The 19,146-nt window shown below is 36.0% G+C and overlaps 2 protein-coding genes across 2 annotated transcripts in view; both read left to right on the top strand.

Moving 5' to 3' along the window:
* LOC134651525 (large ribosomal subunit protein mL38) overlaps positions 1-19,146 on the top strand; it is a 253,231-nt gene that overhangs the window by 41,315 nt on the left and 192,770 nt on the right. The window lies entirely within an intron of this gene.
* The window catches only part of LOC134651325 (uncharacterized), a 102,600-nt gene continuing 92,693 nt past the window's right edge, over positions 9,240-19,146 (top strand). Inside the window, exon 1 of the mRNA XM_063506396.1 lies at positions 9,240-9,713. The gene's annotated coding sequence lies outside the window, so the exon portion shown is untranslated. The remainder of the gene's footprint in view (positions 9,714-19,146) is intronic.

Genomic DNA, 19,146 nt, shown 5'->3' with positions numbered 1-19,146 from the left:
ACGCCCGGGCTACAGGGCGCAACCATCCAAACACCTAGGAATGTAAGATATTTTTTTTAGTAGGTACCTAATTATTTTCCGATTTAAATTAACTTGTAATCATTCAGAGGCCTGTAAAAAGGCCTTTAATTTCATTGTATTTTGAATCTTTATTGACTTTATTTGTTTTGGCAAGTTATTATTCCGAATGGTCGGCTAATTATATAATATTGGAATATTTAAGGGAAAAAGTTAGTTGAGTACTGGGTGGATTATTCGTCAGTTTGTTCGTATGTTTTATTTTTTAAGCGCCCTTGAAGTAGTGAACATACTGGGTAATTTTATCTTTCTTGGCATTATTTTTTTTTTAATTCCATTCAAAGATCTAACGATAGTAAATGTTACCATACTGAATTGGCCTATCTATCAGCTTAGCACACAAAAAAAATCAAGCATCTACCGCAATAATTCACGTCACCATAAATAAAAATCTCATCGTACTCGGCGATAGGTGAAAAATTAAAAAAAATCATAACTCCGAAAATACGAAAAATCGCGGAACATACATGGGGGTGATTCAGATAGCCCTCTAGGTCCTCTACCTCCCAGCTTCAGTATATCACTACTTCTTGGGACACCCTGTATGTTAGTATACTCATGGACAAATTTAGAGGAACGCAAAAAAAGGTTTAATTAATTTAATTTAATTTCAAAATGTAACTAAACTTTTTTTTTGCGTTCCACTAAATTTGTCCATGAGTGTATAATTAATTATGTTTGCCTATCGACTAAAACTTTACCAAATCTGGTTATTTCTTGGAACGCACGATTGCCAAGCCAGACCACAAGGCCGCTGGCAGTTGACACTAAGCACACAATATTATTATCTTGGCTCAGAGTCCCTTGAATTTCATATTAACTAGGGTATGAAGGCGACTTCACTTATTATAGTCCAATGAAGTGTTTTGTTATCATTGGTTACATACCTACAATCCTAAATTAAACTGCTTTGTATTCATAAAGATAAATAAACCAATATGACTTAGATAGATTCCATGCGCAACTAAATCGTTTCTTAAATCTTCATTGCTCCATAGTCCAATAAAAACACAATTAGTGACAACTATCTACAATTTCTGTAATCTTATTCAATCTTCTCTCAATCTAGACTGCAATCGCCTTAAATTTGCGATCTGAATCCCTTTTTCGCTCCAGTATACTTAATTGGTTTTCAGCAATAAAAGGCAGGTAATAAGTCGTTCGCTGGCTCATCGTGACTTATCCAGCTGTTCGGAGACCAAATATAACCTAAAAAGACGGAATCCTGGTCAAAAAGTATAATCACTTACGTCGTTCTTACCTTAAAGCTACAGGTGATGTTGGGATACTGAAAACGGCGAATACACGCAAAAGGTCCAAGGCACTTACGTCTCTTGGGTGTAAATGCGTAACCATTGTTGCCCGTGCAGTCCTCATAACGGCCAGATCCCGGTTTATTGCAATTTTGTGCTGTTGTGTTATGTGCCCTGGCATTTGCCTGGATCTCTTGTTCGTTTTTAATATTAACTGGTGTAAATATTGCGAACTTTATAGCGGAGAGCGCTGTGAAAATGCCAATCCGGACTGCGAATGAAAATATCGGAAAACAATATTGCTGCATTTTCTTCTAGCGTTTAAATTTAATAGAGTCGTATGTTTTTCTTCACTATTCCGTTTACCTTAGGTTTTCTTAGAACATACTTACCAAGACCAAATAACTAAGGTTCTTGCATCAAAGAAGGCTCAGTTCTTCAGATAGCCTACTTTCAAAATTTTATACTTTTATAATGATTGTGCAATATGGTTCTTTGGACCTGGTACAGTCAGCATCAATAGTAGCGAATGAAACAACCCTCCATAAGTATCTGCCATCTGGGAATTTCATCAAAAATCAAATGGTGATATATCGCCTTTTGTGTTCAATAATATCTGTAACATTCTAATTGTACTACATACTTTATAGACAGAATATATTTTTACTAAGCAATTAGAGAATCCTCGCTCCTTTTGATGCTGACTGAAATTTTGTCTCCTTCTAAACGTAATATTTAGCCTGAAACATTTCCGAATTTATTAAGGAATCACCAACATTTTACACAATCATAATTAACAAAAATATTCCTAAGTATTTTAATATTATGCTAGAAAGATTTATAAATGTTAGCGTCTCATTAAATTAACAGAATAAATAGCTATAAAGTTACTGTTTATTCATATTTTCTACTTGCCTGGGCTGGGCATAAGCTATTTAAATGAAGTATCAGCAACTACTCGCTGCTTCAAAGTGTTTTGTATTCATAAACGTCCCATTTTCTCGATATTCTTGCTCATGGCTGCCGCTTAAGAATTTACCAGTGTAGTTATATCGTATATTCTGCAAAATTATGTTTAATTATATAGAGATATACGTTGAGCGCTTTACAAACATTAAGATGGCAACATTATTTAATTTTGTGCCAAAGTCCAAAACCTAACTAACCTCTTTCTATATCGTTATTTCAATTAGAGAGGTAATAAGTAAGACTTGTTTGAATTATAGAGGTAATAAGAAGAGCTAATATAACGAAACTTTTTAGCATAGTTTCAATTATAGAGGTCTCCGTTGCGATGTGTTCAATTACAGAGGTAAAATTAAGAGAAGCACAAAAATCTAAATTGCAATTAAAGAGGATCCATAATTTCAATTATAGAGGCCTTCTGGTCTCATGGGACCGGGAGCGGACCTTTAGTTGCAATTATTGAGGTTTCCCATTTATCCAGGTAGGCTCGAAATATAAAAAGGCGAGTAAAGGACGACTCACGTTAGACCGGGCCGTTTCCGAGCCGGAGCTTCCAGTGCTTCGTTTTCTATGGAATGCATCACGTGGTTACCTGTCATCTGTCATAGAAAAGTAATCGCCGGAAGCTCCGGCCCCGACACGACCCGGTCTAGGTCCGGTCTTAAAACGAATGAAATACACACTTTAAATTTTAAAATTTTGCTGACAATTTCATGTATTATTGTGTGTGTGGCATCTCTATACCTATTTATCTGTGTTATAGATACTGATAACACAAATTGGTTTCACACAGTGTTACCATGGTGCGCGTTTTAATCCTTTGCTCCCGTTTTCAATTATTGGTTGTGGTGGCCCAGGGCTGCCAAAAGTTCATCAGCTGCCAAAAGTTCATCAGCCGCCAAACTCTTCTGTAAGTATTTCTAATTTTTTTTCACCATTTTGTATTTGACATCAATATAATTATTACATTTTCTAATTATTGTGTATGTATTACCAATCTGTATTTTTGTGTTAATTCATTAAAATCAACATAAATTCAGATGTGTCTGCAGGGACCCTTAATGTCCAGTATAATTAATGTTTTATTGAGAGGTGAAAGAGTATTTTAGCTAAAAGTATAGCTATAAGCTAGGGTTAAATAGAACTATAGGTACCTTATGTACCGACGTGTTCGTTAGATCTACTTAGCGAACAAATCTGTCAAATGGTGAGAATTAGGCACAAATCTGATGTGTCTACAGATCGGAGAGCCTACCGCCAATATAAAAAAAAATCTAAAATCGTTATCGTTATCTGCCTTTCTGTCGATTGAATATTTTATGCTCAGAGTGATAAAGAGGCAGATATCGATTTTCAGTCTATCCTTAGATCGGATAATACCTTACCTATTACTCCGCCAGACACTTACAGATCTGAGGGGCACATCTGTAGTATCCGTACGTATATATTTAGCTTAACAGCAGCAGCATAAATATTTGAATTTGGTATCATTTGGCACCCCTAGCCACGCCTTAGCACAGAACACGCGGTGTCCTGTTTCCCAACTTTGGTCGTCAGTTTATGTCAACTGTCCGCGCCCGCAACTTTGTTCCCAAATCTGATTATGAATAGTGCCGTCCAGTTGCTAATTTCAGAAGCGCGAACTTGTGCGGATTGTGTTTCTAACGCTAGCATTTGTTTTGATGCGATGTCGTACGTCGTACGTACGAATTTTAAACAGCGGTATTCGAATCTCCTTAATTTCACATCTATATCCGTACCACGAGTCACTCACAGTGTCAACACTGACATATACGCTAACCTCGTCTCGCTCGCACTAATATGCCAGTGGGCAACGTGGGCAACAACTTGAGATAACTTTACCTGCCGTCAAAATTGACAAAAAACTGGCTTAAAATGATGATTAAAATATTCTTGCGGCAAATAAAGTCACGTGTATGAATGATCACAATGCAAGAATAGTTATTTACGATGCAAGTGCGGAAAAGAGGGAATTCGAAACGAGTGGCGATAAATTAAAACACGACCGAAGGGAGAGAAGAGAGGAGACGTATATCGTACAACGTTTTACAGTACATATGGCACTTTAAACTTTCGACATACGCACGGAAAGTACTCTTTCTTTCCCGCACTAGTTCGGGAAAGTAGCACCATAATATATGTACTGTAAAAAATCTTAGTTTTTTTAAACGATTTTATTCGAAATAATCTTTAATATACAAAAACCGACTTCTTTAACTACTAGCCTAACCCACATAACGGCGCTTATACTTTATTTGGTAATATGTACCTATAAATTTTATGGTAATCATAGTGTTTTTTTAGTTTAAGTATCATAGTGGTTTTCCGGGTCAAGATCCGGGTCCGGGTCCGGATCCGAGTCCGGGTCCGAGTCCGAGTACGGGTCCGAGTCCGAAGTCCGGGGCCCAGTCCAAGTCAAAATCGAAATTCAAAATCACTAAACGTGTAGGTACTATGCGACGTTGAAGAGTTCTGTTCTGATCATCATCAGCAGTTCCACTTCATCAAATCCCACAGTTTTTAATGTAAATGCTTGATTTTCTGATGAAAATATATAAAATTCTATACATATGCCTTTAAAATTTGAGGAGTTCCCTCGATTCCTCATGGATCCCATGTTCAGGACTTGAGATTGACATAAATGTGCCTAAAAACCTAAATTGCTTAACAAACATAACGAAAAGGACAAATCGCCAAATGCGAACTATGCGTCGTTGAAGAGTTCCGTTATGATCATCATCAGCAGTTCCACTTCATCAAATGCGACAGTTTTTAATGAAAATGCTCGATTTTCTGATGAAAATACAAAAACCTCTATACACATGCCTTTAAGATTGGAGGAGTTCCCTCGATTCCTTGTGGATCCCATCATCAGAACTCGAGCTTGAAAAAAATTTGGCTTAAAAACTTAACTTGCTTAACAAACATAACGAAGAGGACAAATCGCCTAACGTGAACTATGCGTCGTTGAAGAGTTCTGTTCTGATCATCATCACCAGTTCCACTGCATCAAATGCGACAGTTTTTTTAATGAAAATGCTTAATTTTTTGATGAAAATACAAAAATCTCTATACGCATGCCTTTAAGATTTGAGGAGTTCCCTCGATTCCTCATGGATTCCATCATCAGAACTCGAGCTTGACAAAAATGTGGATTAAAAACTTAACTTGCTTAACAAACATAACGAAGAGGACAAATCGTCAAACGTGTACTATAGGTGAGGGTGGGGAGGGTCGATCCCTAGGGGACACTTGGTAAACTTCATTTTTAATCAAACCAAACGAGATACATTTTTTTGCACTGGTAACACTCATTCATTCGTTCCTAACTTTACGTTCTGTCATGGCACTGTATCGGAAAAGTCAGTGGTTCAAAAATGGCGGACGGTGAAAGATTTTCTGCGTACTATATTAAATTTTCGGTAAGCTTTAACTGGATTTATTTTATAATATGAGATGGAAATGATGTTAGTGAGTGTGCTTATTTTATTTGTTGTTTATTGAAGTGATGATTAACTTGGATTACATTGATATACGCGAACACACGTTTCGAGTACGGCACGTTTTATAATCTTACTATGTCTGGGGAGACTTTGTCTTTTTCTTCAGGGGAGATATGATTCCGGGATCATGTCACCCCCAAAGCGATCAAGTATATACATTGTAATAAATTTACTTACAAAATGATTCATAGAGCTATCATAAATATTTTCTTTTCTTTAGTAAATCATGCCGCAAAAGTACGTCCAGAGATACACTGATTTAAACTTTCAAGGTTTTTGACTGATTATTGTTTATTAAAACGGGATTTAATGGCGTATAATTCAGTTTTTAATTATACAACCGACTCCGAACTCCGAAAACGGAATTATCCCCGTGGCCTTTGAAAAGACTAACTAAAGTTGACATCAACATTTTACGAACTACCCGCACTTGGTCTTGTTTATCAAGTTAAACGTTTTACACACAGGGGATGTTACTCGGTCGACAAACAACACTTATAACGATATTTGGTTTTCAACCGGCGATATTTGTTTTTATAGATGAAATGCTATTTCAATTCAATGGCTTTCCGACCTTATGTACTATAGAACCGACGGTCCATAGAAAGGATTTTAGGATTATGCAGCTCAAACACCGTCCTCGAAACGTGAGCAGTAAATTTCTAAACTTATTTATTATAGTAAACAATAACGACCAGATATGGGTAAAAAATTTAAAATTGCTGTAGGTAGATACCTACAGCAATTACATACAGCAGCGTCAGATGACGCTAAAAATACCTTCATAATAACTTTAAAAAATTTAGCTTGTTACAAGAAATTTTATGTTAATAACTTAGATTTTTGTTTTTTTTTTAACTTTTTTTTTGGTTCAAAAATTGATTCCCTATTTTATGTTGTTTTATGGATAATACGATTACATTGTTTTTTAAAAGTATAAGATTATGGATTAATATGTGTTAGATATCTTCATATATTAATTTTCTGTAGATAAAGTGAATAAATTAATGTAGATACTACCCTCGAAATTGACATTGCCGCTTAAAATCTTTTTACCAAGTGTCCCCAAATCTGGAAGACTTGATCCCTTCGGCTTAGACATCTGATTACCGGAAATACAACTTCAAAGCATGGAAGATGCAATATATATATGTTTGCTGTGTATTTTACAAATTATAGATGCATTGCTAATAGCGATCCTAGTTATATAATCAATGAGAATCTGGTATGGGGAGACACGGTAAAAATCTGTTTACCATGTGTCCCAAGAACCAGGGTCACTTGATCCCCCTAGGATCAAGGCTCCCGACCAGGGGTAAACAAGTCTCCCTTACATAGGGGACACATGGTAAAAGTCAACAGTATGGGTTTTCATTAAATAATGGTCTAATTTATTGCACAAATCTGTTCTAATTCAAACTATTAATGAAGAGATAAATTCTGAATCGTATGGTCTATAAAGTTTTTCAATACTACAAATAGTTAAGAAAATGTATGCTAAAAACAAAAGGGGTGATCAACCCTCCCCAGTTTCCCCTACGTCGTTGAAGAGTTCCGTTCTGATCATCATCAGCAGTTCCACTTCATCAAATGTCACTTTTTTGAATGTATATGCTTGATTTGTTGATAAAAACACAAAAATCACAATATGTATGCCTTTAAGATTTGAGGAGTTCCCTCGATTCCTCATGGATCCCATCATCAGAACCGGGTTTTGACAAAAACTGGACCAATCTGTATGCATATACATACAATCAAAAAAAATTTTTTCAAAATCGGTCCAGTAATGACGGAGATATGGAGTAACAAACATAAAAAAAAATAAAAAATAAAAAAAAAACAACCGAATTGATAACCTCCTCCTTTTAGATTTGGAAGTCGGTTAAAAAGTGGGCATAATTGGCTAGTTAGACGGTATTATTACTTAATGGAAGAAGGTTAATATTTAATTTACTTACCTATAAACGCAAACTTAATAACCTATGATATTTTTTTTAGGTACGAGGGGCGTTCAAAATATTCTCGGTATTGATATCTTACGACCTCTTCTAAAATTTCTTTCGTTACTGGCCGCTAAGGTTTATTCATTAACATTAAATTAACCAAGATTAACATAATTCGAACCGAGATGGTCTTTTGTTTTTCTGCAATTGCTGAACAAACATGAACATCATGTGCGAATTGACAATGTTAACTAAATTAGAACATCGATGCGTGATAAAATTCTTGACAAAACAGGGTAAAAATCAAAAAACCATAAAAGAGGAAATGGATTGTGTTTACCGTGAGTCTGCTCCTTCTTTATCTACCATTCAAAAGTGGTCAAGCGAGTTTAAACGCGGAAGGGAGAGTATTGAAGATGACCCTAGACCTGGCCGGCCTGTAGTAGCTACTTCACAAGAAAATATTGATAAAGTGGAAAAACTTATATTGGAAGATGGTCGAGTGAAGGTAAAATCTATAGCACAATTAACCAATCTCTCTATTGGTACCGTACATGATATTATACATGACCATCTTAATATGTCAAAAGTAAGTGCAAGATGGGTTCCGCGAATGCTGACTCGGCTTCAAAAAGACATGCGTGTAGCTTGTTGTTCCGATTTTATTGACCTGTGCGGTGAAAATCCTGATGAGGTGCTGCAAAGAATAGTTACTGGAGATGAAACCTGGGTTCATCATTATGACCCAGAGAGTAAACAAGAGTCCATGCAGTGGCACATTAAGGGTTCAGCTCATCCCAAGAAGTTCAAGGTCATCCCTTCAGCTGGCAAGGTCATGGCCACGATATTTTGGGATTGTGAAGGAGTATTACTAATCGATTATAAAGAAAAAGGTGTAAATATCACAGGACAGTACTACGCTAACATTCTACGTCAATTAAAGGATGTAATTAAAGAAAAGAGGCGAGGAAAGTTAACCAAAGGTATTCTGCTTCTGCATGACAACGCCCCCGTCCATACTGCTCATATTGCCAAGGCAGCTATTGTTGAATGTGGGTTTAAAACTGTTACTCACCCACCGTATAGTCCGGACTTAGCCCTCAGCGACTTCTTTTTGCTCCCCAATCTTAAAAAGGATCTGCGTGGAAATAAATTTTCTGACGATGAAGCATTGAAGGCGGCAGTGGAGGAGCATTTTTACACGAAAGATAAAAAATATTTTTACGAGGGATTAAAAAAAATAATTGATCGATCTTTTAAGTGTATGAACATAGGGGGGGAGTATATTGAAAAATAAAAATATCAAACTTTTCGTACTTGTTTGTTTTCATTCTCATACCGAGAATATTTTGAACACCCCTCGTAGGTGCTACAGAAAGTTGAAGTAGACATGATGTATGGCTAACATCTTATAACCCTGCTAAAGCCCTGCGACTTTGAAAATATTCGTCACAAATGTTCGCACAAGTGTTTGTGTTGCCTTGACAAAGAATCGGTGCGAAATCCCCTAGGTAAATCACGTGAAAGCGTTAAACAAACTCAGCATCCGTCGCCGTACTCGAGGACGAGGCAGCCTATTCCTAAAAATTTACCACTTCATCGAGTGGATTTCATGAATCGTACGCGTTCGGATGAGATCGGAGGTTTTCGGCGACGCTCGGTCGCTTAGGCGGGCGGCCTTTCAGTCTACGGAAAGGGACGGTACTGACTCCACGCAAAAATTCTCTGATGTGGGACATCGTTCACATTTACTATTGTAATAAACATTTTACAATTGAGTGGACACGTTCTGTACACCACGGAAAGTAAACGTATAACATTATTTGCGAATGTTCTGTTGATAGTGAGTGGTGTTTTATAGTTTGTAGTGGAATTGGTTGGTGAACGTTTGAAACTAAATTACGGCGGGAAATATGACTCGCTCGGCTCGGAGCTTGGATCCAATTATGGTGAGAACTTAGTAATTATGGTTAGTTTTTGTTAAATAAGTGATTTTACATTCAACCTTTTAAATACTTGCCATGTTATAAACTTATTTGTTGATACTTTATATAAATTAAGCATGGGTAAAATAAGTATTACCTGTTACAAAAACCACTCATAAAGTCAACAATTGAGATCGTAACATTAAACTAAGACGGGACGGGTGTATAAAAATAAATGTATAAATTACCTCCGATATTTTGAAAGCGATAATTATTGTGTCCGTGGTCCCGGAGGAATGCAAAATATTATGTTACACGTTAGAGGTAGGTAATTATCAAATTTTGGCTGTTGTGCGATTCATTGCATTGTGCAAACCGTACAAAAATTAATGACCTAACACAATTAAGAGTACTTTTTAGATTAAATGATATGTATATGTGTGTGTGGTGGTTAAAACTCGTGGGTTCAAATTTCGGTTGTGATGTATCTTAGAGCAGAAAAATCATTCTCGAATAAAATACAAAATGACGACTAAAAATTCGGTTAGAATCCTTATCAATCTTATCATACACAGACAAGAGGTTAATAAATTAGGGTGCACTCTCATAAAACGCATTTTTTTTAAAATAAAAACGAACGCAACCTTTGAGGATTCCATTAATTAGGTACCTCCATTTAAACCGATGCCGAAAAGTTTAGTTGCGGGTCGCATCAACTCTCCATGTCGCTCCGCCGGGACTCTCATACTCATAACGTAAAGGTCGTTTACGTTCCGCGCTTATTTTATTTAATGAAAAGAAACCTTTTCGACAAACGTTTACGAGAGAACATTTTTATAAAATATGCGGGTAGCGCTGGTTCGTACAATGGACACGTATGTTTGGTACCGTCATCTTTCAAAGTGTTGTTTTTTTTTGAGGAATAAAACACGGGTACAGTCAGCAGCAGAAGTTGCTAAGCGGGCGAGGTGTTCAAAATTACCTTGACACGCTCTTATTCTCTTAGGGTCTGTGCGGAAAGAGAAGAGTCGTAGAATGTTTGGGCTCCCCTACATTTCACGACTCTTCTCTTTCCGCACAGGCTCTAACAATAAAGTCTCGTCAAAATAATTTTGAAAACCTGGCTCGCTTAGCAACTTCTGCTGCTGACTGTACTTTAATGCGTGTTTTTAGGGTCTCGTCATAACGGGCGCTATTTAGGGGCTATCCGTCAGTCGTATATGTGATGGCCTACGATGGGAAGTAATGGGAAATTAGGAAATAGATTGACGTGGGTATTTGTTACTTCATGGGTATGTTTGAATTATGGAAAACATCAGGGCGGGCGCATTGTTTTTTGACAGTTCCGTTTCACGTAATATTACAAGAAGGGAATAAAATATGATAGCCATGTCACAGACATGAAATATGTAGGTACAGTCACCAGCAAAAATATATGACTGTGGGCAGCCGTGCAAAAATATCTGATGCTCCATTGGAGGCATAAGTATATGACGACACTACCTCGGTAAAAATATGTGATGCTTTATGGCCGGCAAAAACATCGTTAGTCTGTATCCGCATAAATATCGGATCGGGTGGCTTAAAAATATTTGACGACTCATAAAAATAAAAATTATGTGATTACTCTCATCTGGCATAAATATCTTTCCACTGTGAATGCAAATACATGGGATGCCAGACGGGCCGCCTATATATCTTCAGATTTTTGAAATCACAGTAATGGTGAATAAACTGGCCCTTTGTTCACACTTTTTGTGTGATTTAAAGACATACATACTTTTGTACACATTACGGCAAAAAAATTGTTTACTATACTGCACAGAAATCCTAAACACTTTCTACTCGTAGGTACGTAGGTATATTTTCATGCTTTCAGAATGAGTGCCTATATCTGAATATTTTATACTTATTTATTTGTTTTACTAAGTTGGTGTTTACTTACTAATATTAAAATATTCGTACTGTTAATACCCGAGCAAGCGAAATATTCCAAAATTGAACCACGATCGTAGCAAGTAGTTAGCTAACTGGAGTTTTGAGCGTTACGAGGGTGTAGTGTGCACCATATATGACACACACACTCTCTCACATGTACCCTATATATACCCTAGCATAAGTATCATACATCAGAATAAACCTATACTCCAGAGATAGTGTTTGTCTTTACGTCCCACACCACATGGCGATCCTGCCAGGATTCGAACCTGGAATCTTCTGTAATACATAACTATATAGGTACCTAGGATTGACTAATTAGACACATGTGTCCTAAATGGACAAGAACTTTTTTTTATAATAGTGATAATATTTGAATAATGGTTCTTTATTATTTTGTGTTTTTTTATTATAAATCTTTGTGTTTTTATTTTTCTTATGACTAATAGTATATAACTGTGTAATGTACCTACTTTGTAATTTCGTTTCGTCATCAAAGCGTGCTGAAATTGTGTTTATTTTCTTTGATTTTTATTTTGGTAATTATTTCATATGTTAATTATTTCTGCTTTGTTTTACGACTAAGATTTTTCTTTTTGCAAAAAATATTTACGTTTGTACAACCAATCTAAAAACTTATACGATAAAAGGTTATGTTGATATTTCTTAGATTCTGATATATTATTTTTTGGACATTTTATTGTTATAAATTTTTAAAACTGTATCTACGACTATTTACTATTACTTTTACTAAAAATATGAACAAAAAAAAAGATTATTATATTTTTAAACTTATACTTAAGTAATCTTTTTTTTTCCCTTTGGAAGGGAGGTGTAGTGTGCACCATATATGACACGCACACTCTCTCACATGTACCCTATATATACTCTAGCATAAGTATCATACATCAGAATAAACCTATACTCCAGAGATAGTGTTTGTCTTTACTAGGGCTCGCGGTCGTGTCCGTGATTCGTGAACCCGTAGCCGTGCGCCCGGTTTCGTGAATCACGGCAACGGTTTTCTGATCCGTTCCGCACGTGACATTCGGTTACGTGAAATTAGGGTACGTGAATCCGTGTAGATCCGTGTAGGCGTGATCACGGCTTCACGTATCTTAAGAACACGCCGGTTCGGTCCGCCCGCGACGTTGAGTGAAGATACGATACGGTCTCTAAGAGCTAATACGAATAAAAATGTATCGTGAGTTTTTTATTCATAGCTCTAATTCCGTTTCATTACTTTTGAATTAAAATTTATTTCCAATAGTACGGCCTTTTAAATATTAATCAGTAATAAATTAAATGTGCCGAAAGTTCGAAACTGATAATAACTGCAGCTGCGTACTTTTTTTTCCGTGACCCCGTACATGTGTTTTTGTTGAATTTGTTTCCCTGTATTACCTTTGTCATACCTACCGAAGATTTGCAGAAATTTACCCTTTTGTTTCTTTGAATTAGGATTGCCTTGTTTATATTTAGGCTACGTTATATTCTTTGATAGTAGCAAGCTTTTACAAGTATGTTTCATTCATTTAATTAATACTTAACAGAAAAAATATCTTCTCTTGATTTAATAATAACAACCAGTAGCATAGCGTTGCTTAAGTTCATAATTATAATGATACTTACTAGGGAGTTTTATACCTTATATTTATATTAGTGCAATGCAACGGGCAGGTCGCTAGTTTGACTAAAATCAATAGCTGATTATACAGAAAACAGAATAACCCCATAAATTATTTAGATATAACCATTATATTCAAATCGATGCAAAAAATACAATTTAAGTTTAATTCACACGTAAATGTTTGTCCGACGAACGTCCCGTATTCAATATACTAAGTGGTAACTCAATTCAATAATACTTAGTCCTTATTTATTTTTCTCCCGGGCGTGTCGAACCTACGAGACGTGCGATAAGTAAGTATCCAACGGAACCGAGCCCGAAGCTCCGCACACGAACGCAGGTACGTGCTACGTATCATGGCGTGTCACGGCGTGTCACGTGAATCCGGACGCGAACGCAGGTACGAGGTACGTACCTTGCCGTGTTCGTGAAATTCGTGATCTTAGTACCGCCGGGCTTAAGAACCCGTAGCTACGGATCGGCGTGTATCACGATATCAGGAGCCCTAGTCTTTACGTCCCACACCACAAGGGTTAAACCAACTTTGCTACCGTAACACAATATGTTTCACCACACTAACGCGAGGAAAATACTAACAACCTCACTACTTTACGAATCAAATCCAAATTAATGTTATTAATTATTTATCATTAAAAGTCATTGTACTGGTACAACATGAGGAAACAACTCAAAAACATCAACTTACTTTGCCATTCTTGTGCATAAAATGTAACTTTCTCATCAGTTTACGGAGAATAAAGAAAAGTGCGGGAAAAAATATTTATCAAATAATGCCCAAGTATGTTCTTGCCGCTTTGTATGCCGCTCTATCGCCAAGCGTTGGGAGCGATTTCATTATTTACTTGTCAGTTTAACATTTGCAAGGATCGATTTGCTCTTCATTCCAAATACGAACTGCTAAGGCATGGCTGCGTCGTCTTTCACCAACAAATACGATCTTACTCTATTCAAAATAAGAGTGAGTATGCTATTGTTAAACCAGCGACGTCCCCTCCTATTGAATAAACCTTAAAATACGAGTATTTATCTCTGTCCAACAAACCCAAAATGCTGAACTAATACAAGTAGTTACGGTCAAACGATTTCAAAATAGGGTTGAACCACGACGTTTCAGAATGATATGTTTAAAAAAAAGTGTCGTCTTTTAAAATTTAATCGTTACCTTTTAACACAGACAGGTACCTATTCTATTTGTGACTTAAGGTGGTTCGATTTTCATACAAAATTCAATCGACTTTCATTAAGTAACTACACACTATTACTACATAAATATTTCCGCATTTATCTTCTTTCGAATATTCATTTTTGCTAAATGAATAGGAAAACAATGTTTCATACAGAAATCATGCAAAAATCATAGTTAACTTTTCATCAATTTTACGTATGTGTGCGTCACAAATGTCGTGTACGGATACATTTGCGACGTTGCCATACCATTTCCGACGTTGCCGGGCTGACCACGGCGCGAATTTGAAGTGCCATCATGTTTAGCGCAATTTTGTTGCACTACCCGATTTTGTTGAATAAGTACCCGAAGTTCGTCAGCTTAGCTAAGAACTATCATGGCGCGTTTTGTAAACAGTCGCTTTTTTGCTTACAAACGGAAGGTTCCCGGTTCAAACCCCAGTCATTGTATGCTGGGGGAGCTAGTGATGGGAAATTGCAGAGAATATTTCCGATCGAGAGAATATTCTCGGAAAGATTACGGTAATATTACCAAAAATGGCAATTTACTTAATAACTTTGTTTTTATATATGGGAATCGAATTTTTCGTAATAACGAAAGATGTACATATTCCAAAGTACTTTATCCTCGCGCCAAGAGCCATTACTTTAAACATGATTAAAACGTAAATTTCCATAAGTTACCGTAAATTACCGTAAGTTCTCTTAAATGGCATAGAAATTTCCTAGGGAATTTATGTTAAGTGTCTGAAACCTTTACAGTTACTGATGAAAATAAAAGATTTACGCATTATTATTACCCACATTACATGTTATTACACTGCACCACATTATGCATTATGCATTTTCGGCCAGGCGGCGTGTATTCCCGATTGAGTTTATTCAATGCTATTACCCAAAGAGGATGTTCTAGCATTGAGAGCGGCAAACCAGACACATATATCGCACGTGAAATAGCAGTGTCTATTTCTTCTTTTTCTGCGTGTTCATTTTCAATATGTAAGGCCACTGACTCAGGCTCTGCTTCAATTCGGTTTGCTGCTTTAAACAATGTTTTTACGTTGTCTGGGGCTTTTTTGCATGTTAATATGTGATTTTTCATCCTTGTAGCATTCACTGAACGGTATTTTAAATCACAAAATTTGCACTCGTGGACATCTTTTCCTAGTTCTTCTTTTTTCGGAAATATTGATGAATAACTGACTTTGGTTTCATGGTGAACCATTCGGTTACAAACTGACTCAAATCACACTATCGCGATTACTAATTTACTATTTGCTAAGATGTTTTTGCCATGGTGGTTAAAAAAGAACTGAAGTAACATTAAGTTTAACCCTTTTGTTTTATCCTTATCTATCCCTAGCGTGGGATTTTTGACTAGGTACCTGCGCATACCTGACGCCCGAGCGCTTGACCCGTGCCATGCATGACTCAAAATATTTAGGTACATAATACTATTATTACTTTTATGAAACTAGACTAGAACAAACACCTTTTTAATTCTCTTATAATTCTATATTATGTAGTAAATACCCAGTTTTATTTTAATTTGCATGGTGAATTGGTCGGTAATTTACGAGAATTTATGGTAATTTATTCGGAATCTTTTATTTAGTTCAGTAATGATATTTTCTTGTTGCGTTATAACTTTAGAAGTCATTTATATAATAATATGTACTTTGACCATCAAAAAACATAAATTTCCATATCTTTCCCATCACGAGAATATTACGGAAATATTCTCGGTAAATTACGTTACCGAAAGTTTCCCATAACGGAAACTTTCCGGTCGCCCATCACTAGCTGGGACATAACTTTTTGTATTTTTTTTTACACCTCGTGTTGTGTTTTTTATTTTTATTTAATTTTTCTTATTTTCAAAAATCGATGGATTAAGTATGGGCTAAGCGTATTCGTTTAATTTTTACAAAGATAATTAGAAATTATACTCTACCTAATCTTTTTGATTTTTACAATCAGGACATCCTCACAGCAATAAAAAAGAAATGTATAAAATTTCCTGTGGTTGAAAATAATGGAATTTTGTCTATGAATGAAAAACACAATTATTACTAATTACTACCAGGTATGTAAATTATAACTTTATTAGAATCCATATTGTTGCATCATCTTTCTTCCTAATATTTTTTTCTATCAAGATTCATGATATTATATTTCTTTCAGGTACAGGGACTACTACGGATAACAAATATAAAAAAATGTACTGTAGGTACTTGAATTAAAAAAAAAATGATTTCCTTTTATTTTATTTTACAATTACCTACTACTTTATTAGAGGCTGGGCAGTAAGGGATTGCTTTACTTGTAGAACAAACTATTAGCGCTTTAAAAAAAACTGATACCTGACACTTACAAACTGGACTTCCTTGGGCTTTTCTACTAAGAATCGTCAGTAGGTATTCTCCATCCTAGCATAAAAAGATATCCTAAAATGTCGGTCATCACGTCAGGTTTTAGTATCAAAAATGTTTCCCAGCCTGCGTGACGTAGCGGAAACTAAAACTTCTATACAAATATTTGGGACATAGTTTTTATATTAGCTTCAGGATTCAACAAGAATATGCTAGTGATTCTGAGTTGGAAGAACCCAAAAAGATCATAATCTGTGAAAATCAGGTATTGATTTTTTTTTTGAAAACGTTGATAATGTATTTTATTGATAATAGCTACCCGCCCCGGCTTCGCACGGGTTAACCAATTATACATAAACCTTCCTCTTGAATCACTCTATCTATTAAAAAAAACCGCATCAAAATCCGTTGCGTACTTTTAAAGATCTAAGCATACAGACAGACAGACAGAAAAGCGACTTTGTTTTATACTATGTAGTGATAGTGATGATGATGATACTGAATATCTGGGGGAAGCGCTGGTGGCCTAGCGGAAAGAGCGTGCGACTTGCAATCCGGAGGTCGCGGGTTCTAACCCCGGCTCGTACCGTCGTACCAATGATTTTTCGGAACTTTTGTACGAAATATCATTTGATACCTATTTACCGGAACCTATTTATATACCGATACCTATTTTTCGGTGAAAGAAACCAATGTGAGGAAACCGGACTAATCCCAATAAGTTTACTCTCTGGGTTGGAAGGTCAGGGCAGTCGCTTTCGTAAAAACTAGTGCCCATGCCAATTCTGGGATTAGTTGCCAAGCGGACCCCATGCGAGGAAGAAGAGATTGAATATCTGGGAGACCGACCAAAGCTCAGAAAATATATAAAAACCCAAAAATGCGCGTTTTTTCACAGATCAGACCTAGCTAAGAGATCAAACCCCTTATAGCAAATTTCATCGAAATCGTTAGAGCCGTTTCTGATACCATCCAAATATATAAATAAATATATATATAATAATTGCTCGTTTAAAGGTAAGATAACACAAAAAGGACAAAAATAAACAAAAAGAAATTACCTACTCGCACCAGTCTTGAACCCCAATCCTCTTGCACGTATTTCCACGAACATACCGTAACGCTATTGCAGTATACTTACGTTGTGTGAAATTGTCTACTATAAGCATCACGGAAACACTGCTTGCATGTGTGAGTTATAGTAGGAAAAAGCATGACAGCAACACTCCGTCGACTTTAAAGGGTGGTTTTTGCACAATGAAGTATTCAATGTTTATATTAATAGTTCAATATTTACTTAAAGAGTTCGCTAAACATAGTTTTAAGTATACAAATACCAAGACCATTCCATAAAAAAATTAAACATGAAATTTTGCGAAAGTGGCACCATCTAGCGAGGGTTAAGCTTTGAGTAACCTAGTCGAACCACCTTAATAAGGGGCACCAACACTGTAATTAGTAAAGCTACTTAAACTGAATAAATAATAACATTGTTATTATTATTTATGTTATTGAATCTACAACTCGGCCATCCTATAATTGTTTGGTATCACACAAAATATTGTGTTGGTTAAAAAAAAGTTTATCAATATAACATACGAATACGAGTGTATCGTAAGTTACGAGTGACTTCTCTTCCGTACAAGGTGTTGCTTCGTTAGATCCTCACGTCGAAATCTAATTGAATCTAAATTCGGAAATCCAATTGGGTTCGGTAAATCTCGTTTTATTACTGACGGTTTGGGTCATAATCAGAATAAAGAATAAACGACTACCCTTTTGTTAGAGAAAGTTCACACCGAAGTTAAATTTAAAGCTTTGAAAGGCTGTGTTATACCTATACCTTCATTACCTTCCCTAGGTTAGGTATAATACAGACTGGAATGACTGACCGTGAAGATTTTAATATTTGTAACTATGTATATTTTAGTGTCGTTCAAACATACAAGAACTAGCCATTAATATTTGTATTTACCTATTATTAAATTATATTTTAAACTGACTCTTAAAATATGTTGTTGGACACTAATGCAAATTTTCAGTACATCATATGCTGAATTATTCATATTTTGATATTGGTCGCAATTAGGGTTTGCACGACGGATCTGAATGTATGGTAAGATCCGCGGATCCGAATCCAGATCCGGATAATTTCATACATTTCGGATCCGGATTGAAAACCCTGGTCGCAATGAAGCAGTTTGTCGATATACAAACTCAAGGGATGTGAACCGAGACTGATGAGAAATCAATATCAAATCAAGATCATCTTTTACAACTACATACTCACATATAAAATGTGACCCTATTT

The sequence above is a fragment of the Cydia amplana genome, chromosome 1 (assembly GCF_948474715.1).
Source record: "Cydia amplana chromosome 1, ilCydAmpl1.1, whole genome shotgun sequence".
NCBI classification, from domain to species: domain Eukaryota; kingdom Metazoa; phylum Arthropoda; class Insecta; order Lepidoptera; family Tortricidae; genus Cydia; species Cydia amplana.
Note: the sequence above shows the minus strand (reverse complement) of the source record. Positions and strands in the feature narration are given on the sequence as shown.